Source organism: Equus asinus, chromosome 15 (assembly GCF_041296235.1).
Source record: "Equus asinus isolate D_3611 breed Donkey chromosome 15, EquAss-T2T_v2, whole genome shotgun sequence".
Taxonomy (NCBI): Eukaryota; Metazoa; Chordata; class Mammalia; order Perissodactyla; family Equidae; genus Equus; species Equus asinus.
In genome coordinates, this window is record NC_091804.1 from 3,172,466 (window position 1) to 3,198,098 (window position 25,633).

The 25,633-nt window shown below is 46.6% G+C and overlaps 1 long non-coding RNA gene across 1 annotated transcript in view; it reads right to left on the bottom strand.

Moving 5' to 3' along the window:
* Positions 1-3,268: 3,268 nt before the first annotated feature.
* The window catches only part of LOC139040295 (uncharacterized), a 32,937-nt gene continuing 10,572 nt past the window's right edge, over positions 3,269-25,633 (bottom strand). Inside the window, exons 2-5 of the long non-coding RNA XR_011494523.1 lie at positions 16,365-16,444; positions 10,873-11,114; positions 7,761-7,890; positions 3,269-6,373 (exon numbers count right to left, since the gene is read on the bottom strand). This is a non-coding gene — a long non-coding RNA (uncharacterized lncRNA). The remainder of the gene's footprint in view (positions 6,374-7,760; positions 7,891-10,872; positions 11,115-16,364; positions 16,445-25,633) is intronic.

Below are 25,633 nucleotides of genomic sequence, written 5' to 3' on the forward strand. Positions count from 1 at the left end.
TGTGCACCAACACGTCACAAAACTAGGTTCAACGGACAAGAGCACCAGGAAAACGAGTGGTTCCTGAGTAGAGGAATCAAAGGAAAGAGGTTAGCGTGGAATCGAGAAAATGCTCGCGCTCCCGCAAAGATGCCTGTAGACATGGCCGGCTGCACGAATCCCTCAGGCATCGACGTGCTCCCCAACTGCAGCGGGTCAGGGGGCTCCGCGCAGGGGCCTGTGCCAGTGCGGGGTGTGGGAGACAGAATACAGGTGGGGATCAAGGAGAAATAATCAAATAAATCAAGAGAGGGGCCGTGTGTGAACATGAAGTGCTGTGCCCTCAGTGTTATTAATATTATTTCAATTCTTTGCACTTGAGGAGATGTATAAAAAGTCCCTTTAAATGTTATAAAGAATTTTGGGGTGAACTTAGCCCATGCTTTCCTCCTTCTTTTTGAATTCCAAAAATATGGTGATAAAAAACTTAGCATGTCATTCCCACTGGTTTCTCCTGTTCCGCAGTTTCTACGTAGAAAGCTCCTTAGAAGTGAAACGGCTGTCATTTCCTCGGGATGCAGGCTCAGCGCTTAGCTGCTCGCCAAGGCTGCTGCTGCCACTCTACCGCAGGGACCTGGCGCTGCGTGGAGGCGCTGAGGCCTAGGGTGGGGGGAGGGGGGATCACCTGTCTTCGTTTCTTCTCGGCTTCCGTAGATGTAATCAAAAAGGCTGATTTTAGGGCTTATCTGCTGGGCACAGTATCTCAATTTTACAGCTGGAAATGATCTAATTTACGCAGAGGAGGCTGCCTAAAATAAACACAGCACTTGTTCAGTGAGGTGGGGTAGCCATGCACCGCCTATAAAAGAGACAAAAGCATCGGAACTGTCAGAGAGACACAACTGATCAAGGCATCATTTTTGCTAACATACCGGGATAATGGCCTGGACTCCTTTTGCTTTGGGCCTGTGGGCACCCGCCGCGGGCCAGCCCCACCCGCGTTAGCTGCACGCCCTCTCCCTTGTGTGCAAACAGCAGAGGCGCAGCAGGCTGGAGCCCCAGCCTCACCAGCTGACTGGGCCGGGTGCGTTTCCATTGGCTGCAGGGGCCAGTTGAGCTCTATTTTCTTCTGTACATAAAGATAAGAAGCCAAGGGCCCCCTTCCGAAAGCAAACACGTTTAATTTGAACCACCGCCTCCCCGTGATTCACCGGATGGAATTGACGGTGGTGTTTACCCTTTTCCACAAAAGTAGCAAATGAATCAGTCCTAATAGGAAATATAAATCCACAGCAGATGCATTTTGAAGCCCACAAAGGAGATTTCACTGAGAAGGCCACCTTGACTCCAGAATGCTCCGCCCAAAAGTAAGAGTAAAGAGTGTCCAGATCTTTTGAGAAGAAGCAACTCCAGCTACAAGCAAAACAAGTCTTTGCATGTGCCAAGTTCTGCTCGGCCCCTCTTAGCAGCGGGAATTCAGACAAAACTTCAGGAATGCTTTGCCAGGCAGCTGTGGTGCATTCAAAGCAGAGAAACGACCTTAATCTTTGCAAAACCAACAAAGATAAGCAATAGCTTTAGCGGGGTTGAAATTAGCCACCGCGCTGCTACACAATGTCCTTGTGACCATTATCTGGGCTCTGACCGCCGAATGGCACTGCTCAAGTATGCTGGCAATGTTTAACAACCCATCTGTCTTGTACCTGTTCCCCCTGAACAGGAGCTTTGTCTGGTCCCTGCCCCGTCCTGCGTGTCTGCTGTCTGCTCACCGCTCACCGGCCAGTGAGATCTCCTGGCTGCGTTGCATTCATTTCCCGGGTCTCTTGCTTATGATTCGTCCTTCCACAGAGGGACTTCTGCCAGAGAACAGTTTTGAGAGGGGATATGGATTTTGTGTCCCTCCATCTATTATTTTTCACGTCACCACGTGTGTAAAAGCCTCACTAACTTACTTGATTTTTCCCTGATGTTTCTTCTTTTAAGAGGAATTTCAATATTCATGCAAATGTAACTATTGCTGAATTTATTTTCTTTCTTGGTTAATTGCTCTTAAGTTAGAAAGCTTTCTCTCTCTCTGATATATTTTTTTATTGCCCAGTAAAAGATTTTCTGCTTAAATAGCCTACGTTCAGGAGTTTACTGATTATGTTACATAGGTGTTAGGTTGACCCATCTGAACTTGTTTTCAAGGGTCTAAAACAGCCAGATATCGGCATTTTCATACGGTTCAAGATATATACTTCTTGTAAAATTGCCCACTTTATAGTAGAGGTGTGAGAAGATAACTAAAACAATTCATGGTTTTAATTTTGTAAAAAAAGTTATAAAGTAAAATTCTCTTTTAAGAATTTATTTCTCCTGTTCTGCCCCGCCCTGCTCTCCACTCCTCCCCTTCATGCTCAGAAGTAAAATGTCCCCAGCTTCTTTTTCCAGATTTCACAGGGTCAGTGTAACTACCACCGTCTCAGGCCGTCTTCACAGTGGCGGCCGCGCGGACTCGCCCGGCGCCTGCAGCCGGCGCCGCCCTTGAAGCTGGCCCTGCGCCGTCACTGTCACTCGGGGCCGGGCCCGGCCGCCGGGCTGCGTCGCCCTGCTCCCGCCGCGACTCCCAGCACAGAGCTTCTCGTCTATCCAAGGGACCGGGTTTGAGGAGCGTGCAGCGCTGAGTTAGACGCGGGCGGGGCTCGGAGGAGCGTGGACAGCCCGGCGCTTGGAGAGCGCTCCGGACCCGCGGCCGCTCCCACGGCCAGCCCCCAGCTCCGGCGGACGGTCCGTCTTTGTTTCGTTGTTCTGTGGCGCGTCCTAACACAGTTTTGTCTTTCGAGCAGACAGACCTCGCAGAAGGAATTGAAATACCCATGTTCTGCTTCCAGAGCAAATGTGGAAAACAAAACAAACAGCTGTAAGAATAGCAGCCCAACAAATTTTGCCCTTAGATCCAAATGTTCGTCGAAGCCAGGGAAGAAAGTAGAGAAAGGGGAGAGGAATCCCTTCAGATTTTAACTCTCAGAATTTCTGGGCAAAGGAAACAACTGTGGGAGCGTTCTAGCAGACGGGTGGCCACCTGGTCACCCCTGGGGGCTTGAGGAAAAAGGAATTCCCTCATATTTTAATCTCATCCTTCAATTTCAATTTTGATATATGTTATATATTTTGTAAGGTAATCGAACATTAAATGCATATTGTATTAATACATTTTATTACAATATATATTGTTCATTAAACAATAACATATATTTATATAATATACAATCATTTATACTATATATATTTTATTCATCCTTGAATGTATCCATCCATCTGCCATCTGGGCTGTTTCCCCGTTTGGCTATGGGGAATAATGCTGCTACAGACATGTGTGATGTGTGTTTGCTCCAGTCCCTGTTTTCAGTTTTGCATGTACACCTTGGAGTGGACAGGCTGGGTCACATGATAATTCTATGTTAAATTTTTTGAGGAACCACCAAAGTGCCCTCCTCATTGGCTGCACCGGTGTACTTTCCCGCCAGCCACATACAAGAGTTCCAGTTTCTCCTCATCCTCGCCAACACTTATGTTCCTTTTTCTGAAAGAATTAAGCCCTTCCAGTGGGTGTGAAGTGGTATCTCACTGTGGTTTGGATTTGCACATTCCAGGAGTCATCTTTGTCCACATGACTTTTAGAAGGAACTTCAAGGACAAGGGTACGCACTCTCTGGTGTTTGTCACAAACGACCTGTGGGGCCCTCCACAGCCCCTGCTGCCATCCCCTGGAACGCCCATATGGCTGCAGGTGCTGATACCTCAACAGGGTCCCACTTCTTAAAGGATGTCATTGCCACCAAAGGGGGAGTGGCGTGTCCCCGGTAGTGAGAAGAACAGAAAAGAGGTCTCCGCTCCAGCAGAGAGGGAGTGAAGTCCTGCAGTCCAGGGAATGGAGTCGGCCAAGCTTTGGGAAGTCAGAAAAAAGAACATATTGCGAGGTGGCGGCCGACCCCATGGTGGGCTAGTCCTGACGCCTTAATTGGACTGGAGAGCACAGAAGTGTGTTCTGAGTCCCCAGGCGAAGAGCTGGCAGGAAGGCCCGGAGCGCAGTGGGCTCTCGGGTACTGGGGAGCAGGTGGGAGGTGGGGGTCGGGACAGGGAGAGTCAGGATTTGGAGTCCAAAATACACGTGCAGGTTCACAAAGCAACAAATGCCAGAGCGATGCCTGCTCCCGAGCCCGCAGCTTGCTGTCCTCTGTCTTGGGTTTGAACAGCGCCTCTGTCACTTGGACACATGTTAGAATCACCTGCGGAGCTTTGAAAACTCCCAACGCTCAGGCCAATGAAATCAGACTCACTGTGCATGGGACCCAGCGTCAGTATTTTAACATTCCCAAGGTGATTCAACTGGGCCACCAAGGATGAGAAAAATAGAATTTTAGGTTTAAAATAGTAGGTTTAAAAAGTAGACCTTGTTAGATTGTTGTTTTTATTATAAAAGAAATATGGGCATGTTATAGACATTTGGATGGAACAAAGATGTTGAAAGGAGAAGATGCCACCTGTTGTTCGTGATGCAGCCTGTGCCCGATTTGGGGTTCCGTTCCTAGAAGGGTGGGTGAGGGCTGGCACCCAGGGCAGGACTGTGCTGCTGGGGACACACAAGATGTGACGTATCTTCTGTGTCTCCACCACTGCGGTGGGCACTGTGAGGGCTGCACTCAATAAATGTTTGTAGGATGAGTGAATGGAAGCAGGAAGGCATGAACTCATGAAAAGCAGCCCAAGACACGGTCCCTGCCCTCTAGGAACTTACAAAGGAGCAGTTGAATAGGCATTACAATGACAATAATCGGATGGCAATAATAGTTCCTGCATCAGTGGCTCTGTGTGTCTATGCATGCAGCCCTGCAGCCAGGGAAACCAGGGGAGGGTTTTTGAAAACTCTGTTTGGTAGCCATGGCCTCTCTTATCTTTATTAATGCCCTGCAAGGCACTGACACACTGCCCGCTCTTGATAAAACAGGTAAACAGGAGCAGAGCAAAAGCCAATGAGGCGGATGGCCAGTGGCACCCAGAGCCCACCTGGGTGGTCACACAGAGGTCAGTGAGAGTCGAGAAAATACCACCTCTAGGATATGGAGTTATTCCGCTGATTGTTTGCGCCTTTGCTTGTTTGGCAGAAGTCCCCAAACTCTCTAGCCTGCAGATGGATGAAGTTGATCAGCCAGGAGCTCCTTGTCAATCAGAGCTTCCTCCTGCGAAATGATAGTTGTGGTGGAAACAGCACTCACAGGATGTAGGAGAGCGGGGAGCCTGTCTTGTTTTATTGTTAACTATCTATATGACCTGAGGAAAGTTCCATAACTTCTCTGATCTGCAAAGCAGGCAGCAGTTTCTGTCCTGCTTTCCTCGCCTGGCGGTTGTACAAATTCACTGTGATGGAATTACTGATCTAAAAGGCACCCTTAATCCTTCCATGTTTTTAGCCTCCTGCTTCTTACAGGGCTGGGGGTCCACAGATCCCTCTGTCCCAGAGCCAGCGCAGAGGCCTGATGAACTGACTCCGGCCGGGCTGTGGTCACCACCCCCTGCTGCCTCTCCCATGGTGGGGGAAGCGGGCAGCTGCCAGGAGCCAGTAGGTACTAGATTTCCACAAGGTTCCCAAAGAACCGTTTATACACACAGCTTTATTAGCGTCTGAGCTATTTCAATTTCTCCTCTTTCTTCCCTCTGTCACTCCTAGGGACCCATCCCTCCTGTTCAGACAGAAAACGGCCTTTTCCCTCATGGCTCATTCTGCTTTTTTAAAAATAAATCGACATCAAAATATGTTTGGGTGGCCTTAGGTGGCTGGTGAGTTGGTGACAAAACTGGGGTGCGTGAGAGTGTTGACCCCTGCCTGCCAGCCTGGACCCCTTCCTTGGGGGAGCACAGCCAGACTGTGTACCCTGAGCCTGCGGGGTGGCTGCCCCGTGGCGGTCCATGTGTGCTGTAGAGACGTGGTGTCGGGCCGGCAGGGGCCAGGCCGCAGCCAGCTGGTCTCCATGCCATTTGAAGAGCGGGTATCTAATTTAGCCTTAAATGTTTTTATTATTTTATTTGTGGTTAGCTATGACACAGAATTTCTCCAGCTGCTTTTACTTCAGAAGTAAATTTGAAATCCCAACTCGTTTCTGAGCTTCCTGAGAGGGGAGAAGCAGTAGATGAAAACAGAAATCTCAGTGGCCCGAGAGGGAAGGCAGCCCCGGGCTTAGCCGTGCAGACGAATCGGTCCACGACTTCCCAGGACCTCTCTCTGGGCTTCACTTTTCTCATCTGTAAAATGGGGAGGTTGGACTATTCCTGTGGCTTTCAAACTTTTATTCTTTTGTAATAATTGGCCCTATTTTCAAATAAATTCTTGTGCGCAGACTTCAATCTTTAAAACCTGAAAAGGAGATATTTTATTAGTTTAATAACTAGCTGGTTTACTAGTTCTTAGTTTATATTAACTTTTACTTATCCTAAAGTCAAAGAGAATAATATGATGACTTTATAGTTAACGTATATACGTGTAGCTTTTCTTATATAGGAATTTCAATTGGAAGTCAGACACCAATTGCAAGTCATATCAATTCCGGCAAACAATTTTAAACCATTTATTGGTTGCACAGTCTGTATGCAATCTGGATTTGCAGCACTGAGCAGTTGCAGGTGACACCTTTGAAAGAACGTCTGTCTGCTGCCTCCAGGTCTCCCCAGTGAGAAGGAAAGGCCGGTGAGGCCGTGCTCTGCGGCTGCCGCCGAGATGGCTTTACCTGCGGGGACCCCGTGTGTTTCAGCTCAGGGAAGTGTGCGTGCTATTTGCAGTTCCAATCTCAAAACCATTTCTAGAATATAAAAATAAAAATGCGAAAAAGAACCCAAGCAAATGTTTTCTGGCCCCTAAAACACACGCTAAACAGAAAATTATTAACCCCTGAGCTGTCCTCACTAGCTGGTCTAGACAACAAACATCTGGATGGAAGGATGAAAATATTTTGACATTAGTATTGTATTTTCACATGAGTATGAAGCATTAAGACAGCGAACTGGTGTTTTTAATCCTGCGTTGCTTAGGGTCATGTCATGTCGCCCTGTGGATCCAGTTCTGATGAGAAACTCCCGGTCTACAACGAATCAGAGCAGAAACGGATCCATTCTCCACCACCTTCCTCTGGATCCTCACTCTCCGCCCTCATGCTATCAGGAAAAGAAAACTTTTAAGCAAATAGCTTGGTTGAGCATTCTCACCCGCGAGGGCCTGGAACTGTGTGCCTCGACCCCGAGTGCCTGGCTCAGCGCTGTGGCCACTTTCCTTGCTCCCTGTGCTGCCTGCCTGGTGACACTTCTATTTCCAGTTACTTGGAACAAAGGGCGTCATCTCGTTTTGAGACCATGAGTGTCATTGCCTGCTTTGTCACAGAGAGACATTGTCTCCACCTGACAAGGGGTGGGGCCAGCGCAGGAAGGCATCATTGGGCCGGCCTACCTCTGCAGGGCAGACACTGTCCACGTGGACAGCCCTACAGTCCAGACTCTGGAAATTCAGCCCACTGGCCTGGCAGGAATGTGGCTCTGGCAGGCAGGGGTGTGTGGTGTGGGGGTGACTGTGTTTATGTGTAGGTTACTGGCTCGGCAACACTGTGGTACCACATCATATCTGCACCTGACGCCATGAATCCTGCTCCGGAGGTTGAGAGCGAGCGAGCAGGTCCTGCCTGCGCTCAGCAGCCATCCACTGAGGAAGACGGGCTGCCTGCAGAGCCTCCTGCTCCTTTGGTTCAGATCCCCACCTGTCTCTCCTAGCGTGAGCATCTTGTTGCACCAACTGTGAAGATTCTTGTATTTTGGACAAATGAATGCTGGAACTCCAGCCAATACTTCACCGTCTGGTTGTGTGAAGAGAGAACCATTTTTCTGGTGCTGGAGGAGAAACAGGAAGGGTTACAGATACCGAGACACAACATAGCACCATCTTTCAGGGTAATTTCAGAGATTTTCCAGGGGTTACTTTCAACCACGCTTGTGCCCTACACACGTACTTTAGAATTCACAAGCTGCGACTCTACTGTATTCAGAACAGAAACAAGACAATGTCTGGAGAGGCCCCAGCAGAATCATCAGCAAGCTCAATGCTATGAGTGGCTTGGCGCTGACGTAGATCTCCTCCCTGGAGGCCAGAAGGTTTTTGGTCCATTTAACGGAGATGCTTTACTTGTGCCTAGGATGCAGCATGACTTAGAGCACTGCTTGATTGCATTGATTCGATAAACCGGTAATACACAAATAGGGACCAGGTAAGAAAAGGAGACCTGGAGATGAAACTGGCCAATTATAAGAAGCTTCCCAGATACCAGAATATTTCCAGGATTCCCTACTTCTAAATTTCCGCTTATTGCAAAACAACAGGCAGTGTGGGGTGTAGGGAGCTGATTTCAAATATTTGTTTAATATTGTTTGTAATGATGTAAAATGTCAGTGTCTCGGGCAGTGTTGTCCAATAGAACTTTCTGTGATGGCAGAAATGTTCTATATCTGCCCTGTCCAGGGAGATAGCCTCTAGCCACGCGTGGGCTTGAGCACTTGACATGTGGCTCATGTCACAGAACAGGTCTAGAAGCCTGAGCTCCAATAGATTCTGCAGTGGGGTTTTATAATCATTGATATCTGAAATTTGCTACTTTAAAGAATTTTTCTTTTTTTTTTAACCAGAGCTGAGCTCCTGGCCAATCTCTAGGTCACACTAGGACTCCGACTTGCCCACAGGCCTATGCTGCTTTGAATCTGGAACCCCCCGCTCCCCGGCTTGGGTGGGCCTCCCAGCACCCCTGCTCTGCCAGACCCTGCAGGGAGAGACAGTCCACAGATTTGTGAGGACTGCACCTTTGCTTCCAAGCAAATTCCAAACAGGAATGACGCTTGGAGCCTCGAGGTTTTCCGGTGCAGTTCAGTGCTTTAAAGCTTGAGGATAAAATAATCGTGGTATTGTTCTAAGCAAACCTGGCCTCCTAAAACAAACCTGATCGTGTAAAGGATGCAAAAGGTACCAGGACAGAGCCCAGTGCCCTAAGGACCAAGTCTGACCTCCTTTGCGTGACGTGTGAGTCCCTTACCATGTGGCCCCTGCCTTCTCAGCTTGTCTCATCTTCCTCCACTCTTCCCGTATGAGCTGGGCAAAACAAACTCGTTTTCACCCAAGCACGCTGCGCCCTTCTTCACTTTGTGTGCCTCTGGTGTCATGCCCTGGGCCTCGGGCTCCCTCCCCTGCCTCGGTGCCTCCTCTTCCTTCAGAACCTTGTGTACAAACCCCCCAGCATCTGCTCCCTGGATCACACACACTGCCCCATGAGGGGTAACTTGTGGCTCTAGCCCATGAGCCACTTTTAGGTTTCTCTCTCTCTCCAGCCTTCACACTGAGCAGATACACAACAAACCTTGGTTGTTAAATTTAAAACGGGAATGTCAAAGGCTGCCTAAGTTTCCTGAAAGCTTTGAGTAAAAATTTCCTCATTCTGCCCCACCCCCACCGCACAACAAAAGAAAAGAATGACTTCTTTGTTCTTCTCGTGCATACTTTTAAAAAAAATCTTGCTGTGCCTGCCCCCTATAAAAGGCTTATCTTTGCTGCTGGTAGGAGACATTTTATTTCCTTCCTGTTTGCTGATCCTTGCTCAAGGCCCCTCAGTGCAGGTCCCTCTCCACGTACCAGGTAACGTCACCCAGGAGTGTTGGAGCCCATCTGTCACCTGACACACTCTCTCTACAGCCAGGACAGGTTGGGCGCTGCCGACCCAGACCCTGGCATTGCTTCATGCCCCACTTCAGGAGAGTAAGGCCATCTCTCCTCTCATAACCCGCTTCCTTAAGGGGGGGTTTGGGGGGGGGGGTGGAGTCTTTGACCCTTTGATTTTGCATTTCCTCTTTCTTCATTTCCCATTGGCCCTCTCTTTTCCCAACCTTTATGTTTAGAGTGGATTTACAGTCATTATCATTTTAGAATTTTGCAATTGCTTGACATTTCTGGAGACCCGCACCGGTGTCGGAAATCATTAGCCTCTGCTGGGAGTTACTGATTTAAGCTTTAGCCATCAGTTCAATTTTGTCATGGTTGATCACCCTGAAGGTTTCAGGAAATAAGGCGCTAAGAAATATCTCTGCCGGTCTCGTGAAAGGATTTCTGCATTTTGAAAATTGTAGTGATGAATAACAAGATGAAGCTCTCTGTTACAAAAATGGGGCAGCAGAAGAAAATAGTCTTTTGTCCCCATGTTCTCCCATGATGTTCTTCACTCTTTCCTCATTTCAGGGTCCTGGGAGGCCTTTGGGGAGAGTGCCTCAAGGGCGGTGCATGGCTGGGAAGCGGGGCTCAGCGAAGGTTGACGCGATAAGGGATGTAGGAGAAGAAATGGACACTTTATGCTTCTGGGAGCAGTTGGGGAAGCGCAGATTTGGAAGGGAGAGTTGGCAGATCGAGAAGCGTCCCCAGCCAGTCCATCTGAGAAGAGAAGCACAGCCTGCCACAGAGGGGACCGGGACGGAGGAGTTCGGGAAAGGTGCTTGGGAAGCCATTTCCTCTGCATAGCTACCACTCTGGCTGTCGGTTTCTATTCTTGATCACAGGGCTGGAAGTCTGGAAAATGAGCTGGACACAGAGTGGAGGGGAACCAGGACAAGCTGAACCCCACCACGCACTTCTACTTCTGTCCATCCAACCCCTTGGCAATCTACTGAGAGTAATGGTCATTGCTTTGCTTCTGCAGCCCAAACCTTGTGAAATTCCTCTTTTGGCCAACTCTAATTCACAATAATATGGGAGAGGGGATTCTGGAAAATATAATTCCCAGGTAAACCAAGTTGACACGGCACCAGTCACCACAGATGAGTTGAACCGGGAGATTTGCTTACCTCCAACAGCAGAGTAGAGTGGAGAACTGGGCCATTGCCGAAAGGAGCCGCCGGAAAAGGCAGGGACACCGTGCAGAGCACCAGCTGGGCAGCAGCAAATCGGGATGGAAACAGGAGGGAGACGGGGTCTGGGAGAGCATTGCAAAGCCAAGGCTGTGAGTGCGTCTCCGCCTTTGCTGAGTGGAGCCGGTTGAAGGTTGCTGATGAGGGTGACAGCTTGCGTTGACCACAGGTGGTTTCTACTGTGAGACAAATCAGTGCTGTCCTGGGGTGTGGCTACAGAAAAGACTCCCCTAGGAAGGGCAGATCCCTAGATATCCCATTCCTCTACTCCCTTACTTTGTGCCCTTGGTTTCCACACCTAAACCTTAGACACCCACCTCCCAACTTGTGAAGATTAACCAAGTAGCGTTAGTGGTGGCTATTACGGTTATGCCTATTATTTTTGAGGTAGTTAAAGAGAAAACGTCAGTGACTTTCCTAAAACAGTGGCCACTAGCAAAGCTGGAACTCAAACCCATGTGTCCTGATTCAAAGTCCAGTGCTCTGTCTGTTTCATCAGGTAAAAAGGGTGACAGCAATTGTCACGTTCTGTCTGTTGCATCCGAGAGCAACAATATAGTCACTTCATTTATACAGCATAATTTTGGAGTTGGTATTCCAGTGTTGAGAATGGATTATTGTGATCCTGTCCATATTTTTCTCATAATGCCCTTTGCAAATTGCCCCGTGGTTGTATCCATCCAAGTGAAAGAAAGCTTCCTTGGGCTGAGTAAACTGTCAAGCCCAAGCCTATAGCCCAGCCTCCTGGGCTAACTGAACCTAAGAAGGGAGCATCAAGGCCCAGGGTTAGTGGTTGATGGACAGTGATGGAGAGAATCAGCAAGGACTCCCAAGAGAGAATGGAGGGGATGACTTGGTCATGGTGCTGGAGGAAAATGGTGGCCATTTCGATAGTATAAGAAGAGTTATGGTTTTGAGCATCTCAACATCATCTCTACACACCTTCCCAGCCTCTTTACATTCCTCCTTTTCTGAAATATTCCCTGTCTGGGTATCCTGTGTGCTCTTGCTTTACTGACCTCTCTCATAACAGAGGAAACACTTTCATGCCAAGGCCTCAGAGACAGGCAGAGTTTTGGTGGGTGGAAAAGACAATTATAGGTATAGGACAAAGATGTTACACCGAGGTGATTCAAGTTTTCTAGAATTTATCTTGGTTTTCTTCACTGACAAGGATGGCCCTTTCAGGCACCATATGCAGGGGAAGGCAGAGGCTCCCCGTGCTGGGTCACCTGGGGCTTCATGAAGGTTATTGTTGAGCTGCAGGAAGCTACAGAACTTGGTCAAAAATGCAACTTCAGCTTCACTTCCTCTGGTGTTCTCCTGGGGAAACTTTTGGCAAGTGAAGAGGCTGGGGATGGGGCACTGAGGGAGGGGGCATCAGGTTTGAGGGCAGTTCCAGATGCAAGCTGTTGTTTGCAGAGGAAAAATGTTCTTAGAAACAAGCAGCCTATTGGACAGCTGTTTGGGGGTCCTTGATATTAAAAAAGTGAAAGAACAAAGCTTTGCCTGTGAAAACAGCCCTGGCAAAACATCTGCCGAGCACACGGAGGGCCCCCAGTTCCTGGTGGCAATGGGGGACGAGGACGTCTGTAAACAAGACCTGGAGCAGGTGTGGCCCAAGTGGCTGTGCTGTCTCTAGTCCCTGCTCACACAGCTCACATTCTAAACGAGGACAAGGAGGCCGCAAGGGAAGGGCAGCTGCTGCAATGAGACGGGTGAGGTACCCATCAGATTAGCCACACACGGCACCCGGGACCTTGCTCTAAAGATGAACAAGGTTGTGAAGCATCATCTTTGGGAGCTCCCTGCAGCTGAGGGAACAGATAGGGTAGGATGAGTGGCTGGGGGTGTGGGAGGGCGGGCGGGGGTGAGGGGGGCTCTAAATGCAAGCAGGTGTTTCTTGTAGAGCCTCTCAGCATCCTCTCACCAGTGCCATCTGCCTGTGAAATCATTACTCATGCCAGCGAGAGAGTCTGAGGCTTTAACTCCACTTGTGTGACCAACAGCCATCTATTCCCCTTTGCTGTGGAGGAACTTCCACTGTGTCACGTCTGGGATACCCTATCAGTTGAAGAAAGAGCAACCTCTCTTCTCTAGAACAGATGAGAAAAATAACTACAACCATTTCCGATGTTTGTGGATTTTCATTTTCCAAAACACATTCATATCCGTTACCCCATTTCATTCAATCCTCACAGCACCCCTATTCAGAAGCCCATATTAGCACCACTGAACACATGAGAAGCTGAGGTTCAGAGATGCCCGCTGAGCTCCTGTGTGGAGGGCTGGGGAGAAGTGACCCCAAAGTTAGAGTTCCCTCAACTCACATGTGCCACTGAGCAGCTCTGGCCTCTGTGGGTCTCAGTTTCCTTGTCTGTCAAATCAAGGTGATAACCACAGCTATGTCACAGAGGCTTTGTGACCTTGAAGAATTAAGTGTAAAATTTGTAGAGACGTGCTTGGCACTGACAAGAGCGCAATAAATAAGAGCTCCTTTACTCTGCCCTATCCAGCTTTCCAAGGACACCGAGGTCTCCATTGTGTTCCCTCCCCCCTTCTGACTCATGTAAACGTGTGTCTAAGGCGCTCTCAGCCCTGGCCTTCCTCCCTAATCACTTGTTGCAGCTTGCAGTCTTTGCAAGTTACTCTTACAGCATCTCTGGGAACCAACCAATCAGCATCACCCCCATGATACTGGGCCTGGATCCTTTTGTCCCTCCTATCTCTTTGTTCCTGGGCCCTGCCCTGTCCACGGGGGATGCCATCTTGAGGCTTGTGTTTACATCACCACCTTAGAGCACAGAAGGAAGAGGCTGGGTGACTTACTAATGGGGCTAAACAGTGAGAACTTTAAAGCCAGTTAGTGAAGCCCAGTCTTTAGAATGAGCCTGAATCTTGGCAGTTCATTCAGAACAATGATGTCTCAGGCTGCTTGAGCAGCTTAAACAACAGAGATATTTCTCACAGTTCTGGAGGCTTGGAAGTCCAAGATCAAGGTGTTGGCAGACTCTCTGTCTGGTGAGAGCTCTCTTCCTGACTTGCAGTATACTCACATGGCAGAGAGAGACAGAGACAAGACAGAGAAAGCAAGCAAGCTCTCTGATCTCTTCTTAGATGGACACTAATTCCATCTCAGGGGCCCCGCCCTCAGATCTCATCTAACTCTAATTACCTCCCCAAAGCCCCACCTCTAAATAGCATCACCTTAGGGATTGGGGTGTCAAAATATGAATTTTAGGGGAACATAAATATTGAGTCCATAACAAATGAGGATTATTTTAATTCCAGATATGGAACATGGCACATGTGCATTCTCATCATTGCAGGCAGAGAGATGCACACTCAGCACATGTCCAGAGATTATGGAAGAACCTCCCTATTTGTACCGGGCTCGCAATGATTGATCCTGAGGGAGTAAGCCAACACATTCTAAATAGATGCAAAACTTAGTTCCCGTATAAACCAACGGCGCCATTTACGCACTTCTGAAGGATCCAGGAGGACTCTCCCAGCTCCTGTGAAAGCCCCCAGAGAGCCTTGTGCAGAAGCACAGGATGCTCGCATCACGGCTCAGAGGGCGATCCTAAGCAGGGGGGAGGCATCACGGCTCGCAGAGAGTGACCCCTAAGCAGGGGGGAGGCTCCGGAATGGGAGAGGGGTAAACTTGTTTTTAATGATTTTTCCCCAGGATTATACAATGAGAAATTTCAAACACAAAGAAAAGTTGGATGAATTGTTCAGGGAACACCCATGTGCCCATCACCCGGGTCTGTAACTGTTTAATCCCCTTTACTCACCGCCTCACCACACCAGTCTACCCATCCGTTATTGTTTCTGACGCATTTCAAAGTAAGTTGTCCACATCTTTGCATTTTACTCCTCAACACGTCAGTATGCATCTTATTAAGACTAGAGTTCAATATTTGTTTGCAGTTCAATGTTTGTTTGCAGTTTTTAAAGGTAAAATGCACATCTAGTGAAATGCACTAACCTTGCATTTACCATTCGCTGAATTTTGATAAATGTAGACATCTGGGTAAACCAAGTCCCTGTCAAGATTGAACAGTTCTGTCACTCCAGAAAGTTCTCTCCTGTCCCTTCCAGTGTATCTTGTGGTGCCTCTTTCTCAAGGCTACAATTGTTCTTTAAGTTTTTACCACAGGTTAGTCTTTCTATCTCAGAATTTTGTATCAGTGGAATCAAATAGTACGTAGTCTTTTGAACCTGGTTTCTTTCACTCAGCATAATGTTTCTGAGCCTCATCCTTGTTGCTACATGCATCGCTAGTTCATTCTCTTTCGTTGCTGAGTGTGTTCCATTATGCGGATGTGCCATAGTTTATCTTTCACTTGTTGATGGACACTTGGGCTGTTTCCAGTTTGGTGTTATGAATGGGTTAATGGTTTTCAGTTTATCTCAAGCGTCCTAAATGGTTGGCAAACATCCCTCAAGCCCATCACAGCTAAACTTTCCAATCTGGATGTGGCATGAAATTCTCCAGAATGTATGTTTTACATTGGAAACCTCACTCTAGGGATTGAGTGGGATAGGGAATGAGAAGTTATCCTCCCCTTGACTACTGGGGGAGAAAATTTTTGTTCTTATAAAATAAGTCCTTTTGTGGTGAAGGTAATTACAACAACAATAGGCACAAAACCATATGTTCTTTGTGCTTTTTTAAAAACCAGGGAAAATGAAGTCTTGCTTTTTAGCTAAATTTCTTTTGCAATAAAAATAGAAAATCAGATGATTTTCCAATAGCTTGTCCAAAACTGTAAACAGAGATCAGAATACTGCAGAGTTCCTCTTCTGTGGGGGTCAGTCCCAAAGTCAACAAACCATGCAGACTCCATCGTGGTGGACCCTGGAATGTGTCGCAGTGGCTCCTTTTCTGGGCGGAGGCCTTATTTCCCAGCTGCTGAAGAACACTGCCAGCACAAGGCCATGCGCCTCTCCAAGGGCATCTCCCACCCAGTGCCTGGTCAACACTGAGGTAAAGGCCCAACCTTCCCATAGAAGGAACCACTCTGAAGGCCAGCCCAGCTCCAGAATTCTCCATGGCAACAGCTAAGGCTTTCTTGGGACTCCTCTGCCTAATCCACTTCCTTCCCTTCCCTCTCCCAGGTAGAGATCTCACCCCCTATAAACATCCTTAGTTTCCATTGCAGTGTCTGCTTCCCACAGAAGCCAACCTGCAACATCTGTGTCATTGAATTTATCCTTAAAAGTCTCATCAGAAGGGGACACACTGGAGCCTGACATTGCTCCTCTCCATAGACCCAAGGGACCAGCAATGCCCTCAGTTGGGATAGATAACAAACAGGGTGGTCACTTGAACTGGAGCACGAGGAGAAGCAGTGGGCTTGCATTAGGTGCCATAGTGTAGACAAAGACACCTTTCTGAAACCCAGGGGAGAGATACTCACATCTTGAGAGGCATACAGGCCTGTGGAGGGTGGTAGGGAAATGCAGGTCCTTCCCCTGGCTCCCTGAGAGGGTAGAATGCCTAGGGGGTAGAATGGCAGGGTCAGTGCCTGCAATTTTGACATCCCCTCCCCTCCCTGTGCTGAGCATATTACTGAATTCACTCAAATTCCATGCTATTCCATGCAAAGAACAACTTTCCCTGACTCTTCTTCTCCTGAGCTCAAGATTGGTCCGGAGAGGACACAGGGAAAAAAATAGCATCCTGTGAGAAACAGACCTGGAAGGAACCAGTGTTTCAGAAGCCTTTAGGGTCTTTAGGGTCAGCTATGGGGCATCCAAGATGCCTGTGTTCCCATGTTTCCCAGATGGATGTATTTCATATTTTCATTTTTTTAAATTCGGGATGTGTACCATATAGTCAGGATCGTCTCCCTTCCTCTGGAAAGCTGTTATTAAATTTGATATTGTATCTTTGAATATCATTTAAAATGGAGGAATATGGTTGGAAAAAATATATAAAACTGAGGCTAGTGGAGAGGCAGGAGGTGGGCGCAGAGGTTCTCGAAGTGGAGTCCTCTGGAGCAGTCCCACCGGTGGTTCTTACACGTTAGCACGCTTCGGGACCTCCCAGAGGGCTTGTAAAACACGGATTCCTTGGCCCCACTGCAAGAGTTTCTGGATAAGTTGGGTAGGCTCTGAGAATTCGCATTTCTAATAAGAATCTAGGTGCTGTTGATGATGCGGGTCCAGGGACCACACTGAGAATCACTGATCGAAGGCATGCGTTGCCTCAAGGGGCACGGCTTCACTGAATGGAACACACAAAAATGACTATGCAGAGAGAGAAGCATCAGGACCTTAACATGCTATGAACGTGAATAAGTAAATGCACATACTCCACTTCCTGGTTCTTCGTTCCAGTACGACCACAGCCAAGCCAAATACGCTCCTCCAAGCTATTGGGAAGATGAGTTCCAATGAGGAAGCATACAGCCCACATGGGCACACGCAAACCTTTGCAGTGGAACCTCCTAGAGCTGACGATGGCTTTCTTATGCTTTTAAAGCAAACCCAGTGGATGCGTGCAGCCTCTAGGTCTTTTGGAGCCTGTCTCCCCATGCTAGAGTATGCTTGTATTGCAAACAGAAGGCACCAGAGAGACCTGTGGTTGACCTCAGAAGCAGCACTTCTTATCCTGTGTTTAGAGATCTCCATGACTAGGGTTCTGCTTATAAGCTGTGTTGACCTCAGTCGGCCCCAAGTGCCAGCCTCCTTTCTCTTTCCTCCCCTTCTGCTTCAGTGAAGTCCGTTGTGGCTGATGCTGTAGAAGCCATGCCGTATTCCCTGGGGCCATCAGAGGTCACTTGCAGACATTCCCCTACGTATTGGAGGCTTCCTCTGTGCGAGGGTATTCTCAGAACAGAGGTGGGTGTTCCCCAGTGGGTGGAGTGGTCAGAGTGCTGGAGAGTTCACACCTCCAGGTGGGACCCTTCACCAAGGAAGGACAGGAGTTGGTGGGCAAAATAGCCCAGGTTCCCTTCCCCTTAGTGGGACAACCCTGGACTGGGTTCTGCACAGTTTCTCAGTGGTGCCCTATAGAGTTAAGCTCCAGGCATCCAGAGTGGTGACCTGACCATTAGCATACCCTTTATTGGCTGTCTCCCCTTCGCTGCCTCACTGCTCTTCTCTGTCACTCTGTTTCCTGGGACCACATTCCAAATAAACAATCTGCACTCAAATTCTTGACTTAGGGGTGGCGTTTTGGGTATCCTAAACTAAGCCTTCTATCTTCCCCCCAGGAAATCAGACTATGCATAACACAGATCCATCCTTCTCTCTTGATTCAAATCACTTTAACAATTACAGGAGAACGTCAGTATCAATTAATATCAGTACATCTTTATCAATACATCAATTTGACCTCCTTTACCTGCCCCAAATGGCTAAATTTTTGTTTATATCTTAAGGAGTAAGTCAGATAATTTTGCCCACAAAATACCAGAATTTTTTTCCTTATGCCCCTTGTATGCCTTACAATAGATTTAATTGAATGCATATTTAGCCAACAGCTTTGCCCCCTTTCAAAGTCAAAGATCATATTCTAGAACAACTGCACATGTAGAGGAAAAAAGATGGATTTTTTTTTTTTTTTATAGTAGAGTTGACTCTAACCTTATACACAAATCTGGGGTTGATGAGCCTGTGATGAAATGGACAATGTAGGGTATAAGATTTGGTCAGGCTCCCTATACGAAGAGCATTTTAAAAAATAAAGGCTGATTATACCACAGACCCTGCTCATTATGTTAAAACTGATAACGTTATTTGAATTGGATGCTTTCCACATACTAATACCCAGGCATTCTGAAATCGCTTTTCCTCCCTGTCGAGAGTTTTCAGATCTGGGGCAAAGCTCTCCTAGGATGTAAGGACTTGGGCATTTCATCCTGCAGCAGAGAAACACTGCACACATTTCCTTTTATTTATTTCTGGTGCGTGTCTTATCTCCAGAGCTGCTTCTCGATGGCAGGAACCATATTGTCTCCATTTTTATTCCCTCTAGAGCTAAGTACTCTGTAGTACATAGTGGATGACCAATACACTTGAGAGAGCTTAAGCAATTTCCTTAAAAATAAAACCAGTCTGCAAGGCACAGGATGCAGCAGACAATAACACACAGCGAGTCCGCCCTAAACCACATTCTAATCCCTCGGGGATTCTAATCATCTGTCTGTCGTTACAATTCCAAGATGACGAGGCAAGTCAGTCAACTTTCACTTCCTCATCTGTTAAAAAAAAATGGCAATAAAATTTGTCATCATCCAGTATGCCCTAGATGCTGTAAAGATTAATTGCATAAAATCTTTAAAAGTGTTTTGACTCTGGCCAAGGGGAGCTATATGAACACATGGTGGTACCATGTTTTGAGTGTGATATCTTTCCTGACAATGTTTTCACACACGATCAACAGTGATCAGCAAAATTTTCGTGTGCTCAATTCCTAAAGAAAGCTCTGCTTTTTAATGACCAAAACTTTAAAATCTCTGTCCCTTTATCGGCCAGGTTTCAAAGACATACTTTTTATTCGCTTGTTTTCAACTACTCTTAAAGGACAATGAGGCACGCACGGTTTATAGCCGGCCGCCGGTGGTGTCTGTCTTCCAGGGGGCGGGCTCAGGAGGGCTGCAGCAGCTGGAGAGCAGAGCACAGGTTTGGGGGTTTGCCTGTCGTGGTCCTGGGAGGGGGGCAGCTTCACAGAGTCAGATAAGAGGACAAGGAACAAGGGGCTTTTAATGTGGCTCACATTCACCCTAACTCCAGTCTGTTGACACACGAGCTACTTACTGTTAAGACTGTTACAGTGAAGTTTTCCATCTTTTTGCAAAAAAGCTGTCAGTACACCTGCACTTTAGTTGCTGAGGTGGAAATGTCAGAATATGCTCATGAGTAAATTTCTAAGCTAAGTTTCGGTAAGATAAGGCCCCGTTGCTGTTATGCCAAAATAGTCCATCCCAGGTCCAGATTAAAACAAAGGAAAAACACATTCAGTGGAGCTTTGTTTTCTGGTTTCGGGAAAGCTAACACACGGAGAGGGAGGCTCACGGGCTCTAAACACGGGTCTCCCAGCCCTGCCTCGCTGGACCCCGGCGGATAGTCCGCGGGAGCACCCAGGCCTCAGCGGGGGGTGCTCACTAACAAGCCGCAAAGGGTGGGGGCGCCCCGGGAGCGGATACGTGTGCAGGGGCACGACTCAGGGGTCCCGGTCCAGACCCGGCTCTGCGCCGCTGCGAGGAGCCCGGACCCACAGGCTCCTTAGTACCTGGCGCTGCCTGCAGCCGCCGATGGCAAATACGGGCCATCAAAGCCCTGTCAGCACTCCTGAATGGGACAAAGAAAAGGCGCATTAATGATTAACTCCGCTAAAAGCTCCGGCTTTTGTATTCCCATGGTGCCTGGCCTATCTGGCTGCCATGTGACCGCCGGGCCCTTTTCTCGCAGATTGGGGAAAGCTAGTGAGCAAACACAGGTGGTTCGGGCCGCCCGCTGTCAGGGACAACCGCGGACAGCACCAGCTATGCCTGGCCCAGCGAGCCGCCTGTTTGTCTCCAGGTTTGCTTCCTGGTGCTGGCACTTTCTAAGGCGAATGTCATTTTGCACTCATTTTCGACTGTCCACAAGAGGTGCAAAAAACGGGGGGAAGCCCCCAGGCAAAATTGGGAAAGGGAGACCGCGGGCAGCACGTTCTTTGAATCCCGCAATAACCTTTCATGTCCGAAGGCAAAGGCCGGCAAACTAATTAAAACCTCTCAGGTCTTTAACTCCGGGCAAGAGCAAATTTACTCTTCTCAGAGGAATTATTGTAGGGATCCTCCCCAAAGACGCAAGCCACGACAGTGACGTCACAAGCCTGCCAGCGTGGACCCCGGCTGGGCACCGTCGGCGGTGGAGCCTGCAATGACCTGGCTCTTTGAAATCAGCCATGGCATTCTACCCACCGTCCGCGTAGTGCAAGGATAGGGCGACCTTGCCTAGGCCTGGCTTAGAGTCACGGTCCCTCTAGTGGCATTATTTGTTTAAATGCATTTCTTCCTTGGCCTGCCTCGGACAGACTTTCTTTTTCCTGTTCAAATATTTATATGCGTGTATTATTGCACCCTGCTTCAACTGCTCCCGATCACACCAGCAGCCATAAAGCGCAGATTATCAGCGCGAGGTGATAAAGGCCCTTTGAGTCAACACCAGAAATGAACAGAAAATGAAATAAAGTTATAAAAAGACGACGGCATAAATGTCTACAAAGAGTATATCAGTTTGCAGATATTCAAGCAATTAGCTACAATAGGAAAGACATTTTATCCAAACTAACAGTACTGCTGAAATGATTGCCAATGTTTGTTATTTAAATATAACATTCTGCCAGATTCCGGTTAAAGGAAAAGAAAAAACTCCCCCAGCCCTGTGAGGTCTTTCTCCTCGAAGGGAGGACGTGGCTCCCGCACAGCTGCGGTGCTGGGTCGGGGCGGGGACGGGGTCGCCTTCCTCAGCCCGGGGCTGCTGACGACCCCGGAATAAAGTGAGCCACCTCTAGCCCCAGGCCTGCCGGGGCGGCTGAAATCCATGGGCGGGGTTTGTTGGGGGTTTGGGCATGTTTAATCTGCGTACTTTCCTGTCGTCCCTAAACTGATATTTTTCAGAAGACGATGTGATTACAGGTCCCAGCTGCAGGGGCCTTGCTTACCACTCAGTGTGAGTTTCAATGTCGCCAAACAATTTTAGCAAACGATTCATTCTTTTCAGCTGATAAATAATTGGCTTTCCCTTGCAAAGACTGGCAGAGAGGTGATACCACTGTCGCCGGAATGACTTAGAACACAAGAATCGTAGTTAAATAAAAAGCTTCCAGTAGCCGAACCAGAAATAAGTGATTAGGAGGAGCACGATTGTGAAACTGGCCCAGAGGAACATTTTTCCTGGGCTGAAGTGAAAAATCAGCCATAGGTATATTCCCAAGGCGTTTCCTCCCCTTTATGTTATTTAACAATCTAAAATAAGGTAATCGCATTCCTTAAATTTTTTAAAGGTACAGGTACAGATAAGGTATCCTATAGCATCCGCTGATAAAAAGCAATGGTGGCTTAAATAATTCCTCACTGATTTTTGTCAGGAAACTGTTCTTTCATATGTCCATTGAAGCATTCAAGTTATTTATTTTTTGAAAAATTCAATTCACAGATATGGTACAAATCTCAAAATAACAAAAAGAAACAAAGTACATGATCATAATGATAATGCTGATGATAATGGTGACCCCTCGCGTTTATGTGATGCTGACTATGCATCCGACCCTGTTCTAAGCACTTTTCATATATTTACTAGTGTGATCCTCACAATGAACAGTAAGATAAATGCTGTCATTATCCCCAGTTTACAGAGAGTGTAAGTAGCTTGGCCAAGGTCACACAGCCAGTTGCAGGGTTGGGACTGAAACCCAGGCAATCTAGTTCCCAAAAAAGATAAAAGTTGGTCTCCCTCCTACTTCTGTGTCCCAATCCCCGATTGATCACCAGGATAATTTTCTAGTTAATAATATATGCATCCATAAATATGCACATATGACACATATATGTGTTATTTTAAAACTCAAACTGCAGGTAATTAGGATTCAAATCAACTGAGGAGTTTCTGAGAGAGTCCGTAGACCATGCCTCAGAATCATCCTACCTAGATGGAGAAGCTGGATGCTGGTCCACTAAATCCCTGGCTATTTTTCTTTTTCTTTTTTTTTTTTGAGGAAGACTGGCCCTGAGCTAATATCTGCTGCCAATCCTCCTCTTTTGGCTGAGGAAGACTGGCTCTTAGTTAACATCTGTGCCCATCTTCCTCTACTTTATATGTGGGACACCTACCATGGCTTGCCAAGCAGTGCCATGTCCACACCTGGGATCTGAACCAGTGAACCCCAGGCCACTGAAGCAGAAAGTGCTCACTTAACCACTGCGCCACCAGGGCGTCCCCCTGCCTGTTTGATTAGTGGCCACTTCTAGGCTCTTAGCCCCTCAGAGCATGCAACCTGCCCCAAATGCACCAAACGCACTGCTGTGGCCAGAGGACTCCTCCCAGCAGAGAGAGCGCAAGCCTCATGCAGTTTGGATTCTTAGGCATGTGGCCCCTGGGATGGGCCAAGGGGACACGGGGATGCAGGGTCACTGACAGGGTGTACTACAAGTTCCTGAACCACTCGGAACATCAGTAGAAGAAGAGCTTAGCCATTCAAAGTGACTGTTCTGAAGGATTCTACATTCATTTACATAGATGTGTTCTGGTTAGTTCCTTAAAAAATCAAAGACTTTATTTTTATGCCCTGTAGTCCAGGAAACCTTAAACGTATGGTACCTATGGCTGAGGAGTAGCTAACATATAAGGGTGAGACGCCTATGCTCCTGGGACTGGCTCCTAACAAGTGGGCGTACGGGACGCTCATGGAGCATGAGTTTGTCAGGGTCAAGTTTCGGGTTGTCTTCACCCACCAGGACCTGCTTATAGTATGCACTTTGTAAGTTTGTTCAGTGGATGAGTGAGTGAATTTATGAATGAGTGAACATTTGAATGAACAAATAAACACTGGGTGACTAGTCAGTACTGGGAAGAAAAGGGCCAGAAAAATGTGGGAAGGTAGAAGAGAACAGAAATCCAAGACGGGGTAGGACGAGACCTTCACCTCGGTACTTTACGAGAGATTTTAAATGATTTGGAAAAATTTTAAAAATTATTAGTGTTTGTCTATATTAAAAAAAGAAAAAGATCTCAAATCAACAATAGCAAACTAAATCCAAAGCAATCAGAATGAAGGAAAAAGTCAGGATTACAGTGAGGATAAATGAAATAGAGAATAGAAAAACAATAGAGAAAAGAAGCAAAATCCGAAGTTGGTTCTACTAAAAGATCAACAAAATTGACAAGGCTTCAGCTAGACTGACCAAGAAAAGAGAGAGCCAAACGCCGCTGACATCCATGGGATCTCTGACGCTCAGGGAACGCCCTACCAACAAGCAGAAGACATGTTATTTTCAACTGGCCGTGGAACATATACCAATTTCGACCATATTTGGGCCATAAAACAAATCTCAAAAAATTTATAAGAACTGATATCATGCAGAATGTGTTCTCTGGCCACAATAGAACAAAGTAGAAGTCAACGACAGAAAGATGACAGGAAAACCAAATATGTAAAGAAGAATTAACGCTAATTCTATACAATCTATTCTGGGAAATAGAAGAGAGGAAACACTTCCTAATTCATTTTATGAAACTAATAATACCCTGATACCAAAACCAGACAAAGACATTTCAAAAACAAAACTACAGATCAATATCCCTCATGAATATAGACAAAAAAAAATCCTTAAGAGAATATTAGCAAATAGAATATAGTAATATATGAAAAGAATTACATACCATGACCAAATGAGATTTATTCCAGAGATGCAAGGCTGGTTCAAGATATGAAAATCAATCAATGTAATTCATCATAGTAACACACTAAAGAAGAAAAATCACATGATCATATCAATCTAGACAGAAAAAGTACTTGATGAAATTCAACACCCACTCATGGGAAGAATTCTCAAAAAAAGAGGAATAGGGAAACACACCTTCAACTTCACAAAGACCATTTACAGAGATCTACATCTAACATTGTATACGGTGAAATACTGAATGCTTTCCCCTAAGAGTAGGAGCAGGATAAGGATGTCCACTTCCACCACTCTTATTCAATATAGTGCTGGAACTTCTAGCATGTACAATCAGGCAAGAAGAGAAAATAAAAGGCATACAGATAAGAAAGGCAGAAATAAAACTGTCTCTATTTGCAGATGACATGATTATCTACATAGAAAATCCTAAGGAATCTGTAAAGTTTCTCCTAGAAATAATAAATTAGTTCAGCAAGTTTGCAGGCTACAAGACAAACATATAAAAATTAATTGTATTTCTGTATATTAGTAATGAGCACATGAATGCCAAAGTCCAAATGCAATACTGTTTACAATTGTTCAAAAAAAGAGAAATGCTTAAATATAATCTAACGAAATATACAAGACTTGAATGCTGTCAACTACGTAATGCTGATGAAAGAAACTGACAAAGATCTAAAAGAATGGAGAATGCACGCTGTGTTCATGGATTGGAAGACCTGACAGAGTAACGATGTCGATTCTCCCCAAATCCACATACAGGTTTAATAAAATTCCTATCAAAGTTCCACAAGATTTTTTATAGAGAAGAAAAAATTTTTGAAAGAGAAGAATAAAGTAGGAGGAATCAGTTTATCAAGTTTCAGGACTTCTTTGTAGCCACAGTAATTGAAACTCTGGGCAGTTGGCAGAGGGATAAACACATCATAAACCAATGGAACAAAGTAAAGAACCTGAACACAGACCCACACAAAGATGCCCCAAATGTTTTTGACAAAGTTGCAAAAGTCATTCAATGGAGGAAAAACAGCCTTTTCAACAAATAGTAGCAAAGTAATTGGACATCCATATTCAAAATATGAACCTTGACCTAAGTCAAATCTTAGACAAAAATTAACTCAAAATGGATTATGGGCTTAAATGTAAATGTAAAACTATAAAACTTTTAGAAGAAAACGTAAGATAAAATCTTAGAGATTTAGGATGAGACAAAGGCTTCTAAGACTTGACACCAAAGGCATGAGCCATAAAAGAAGAAATTTATAAATTGTACTGTGAAAATTAAAGACTTT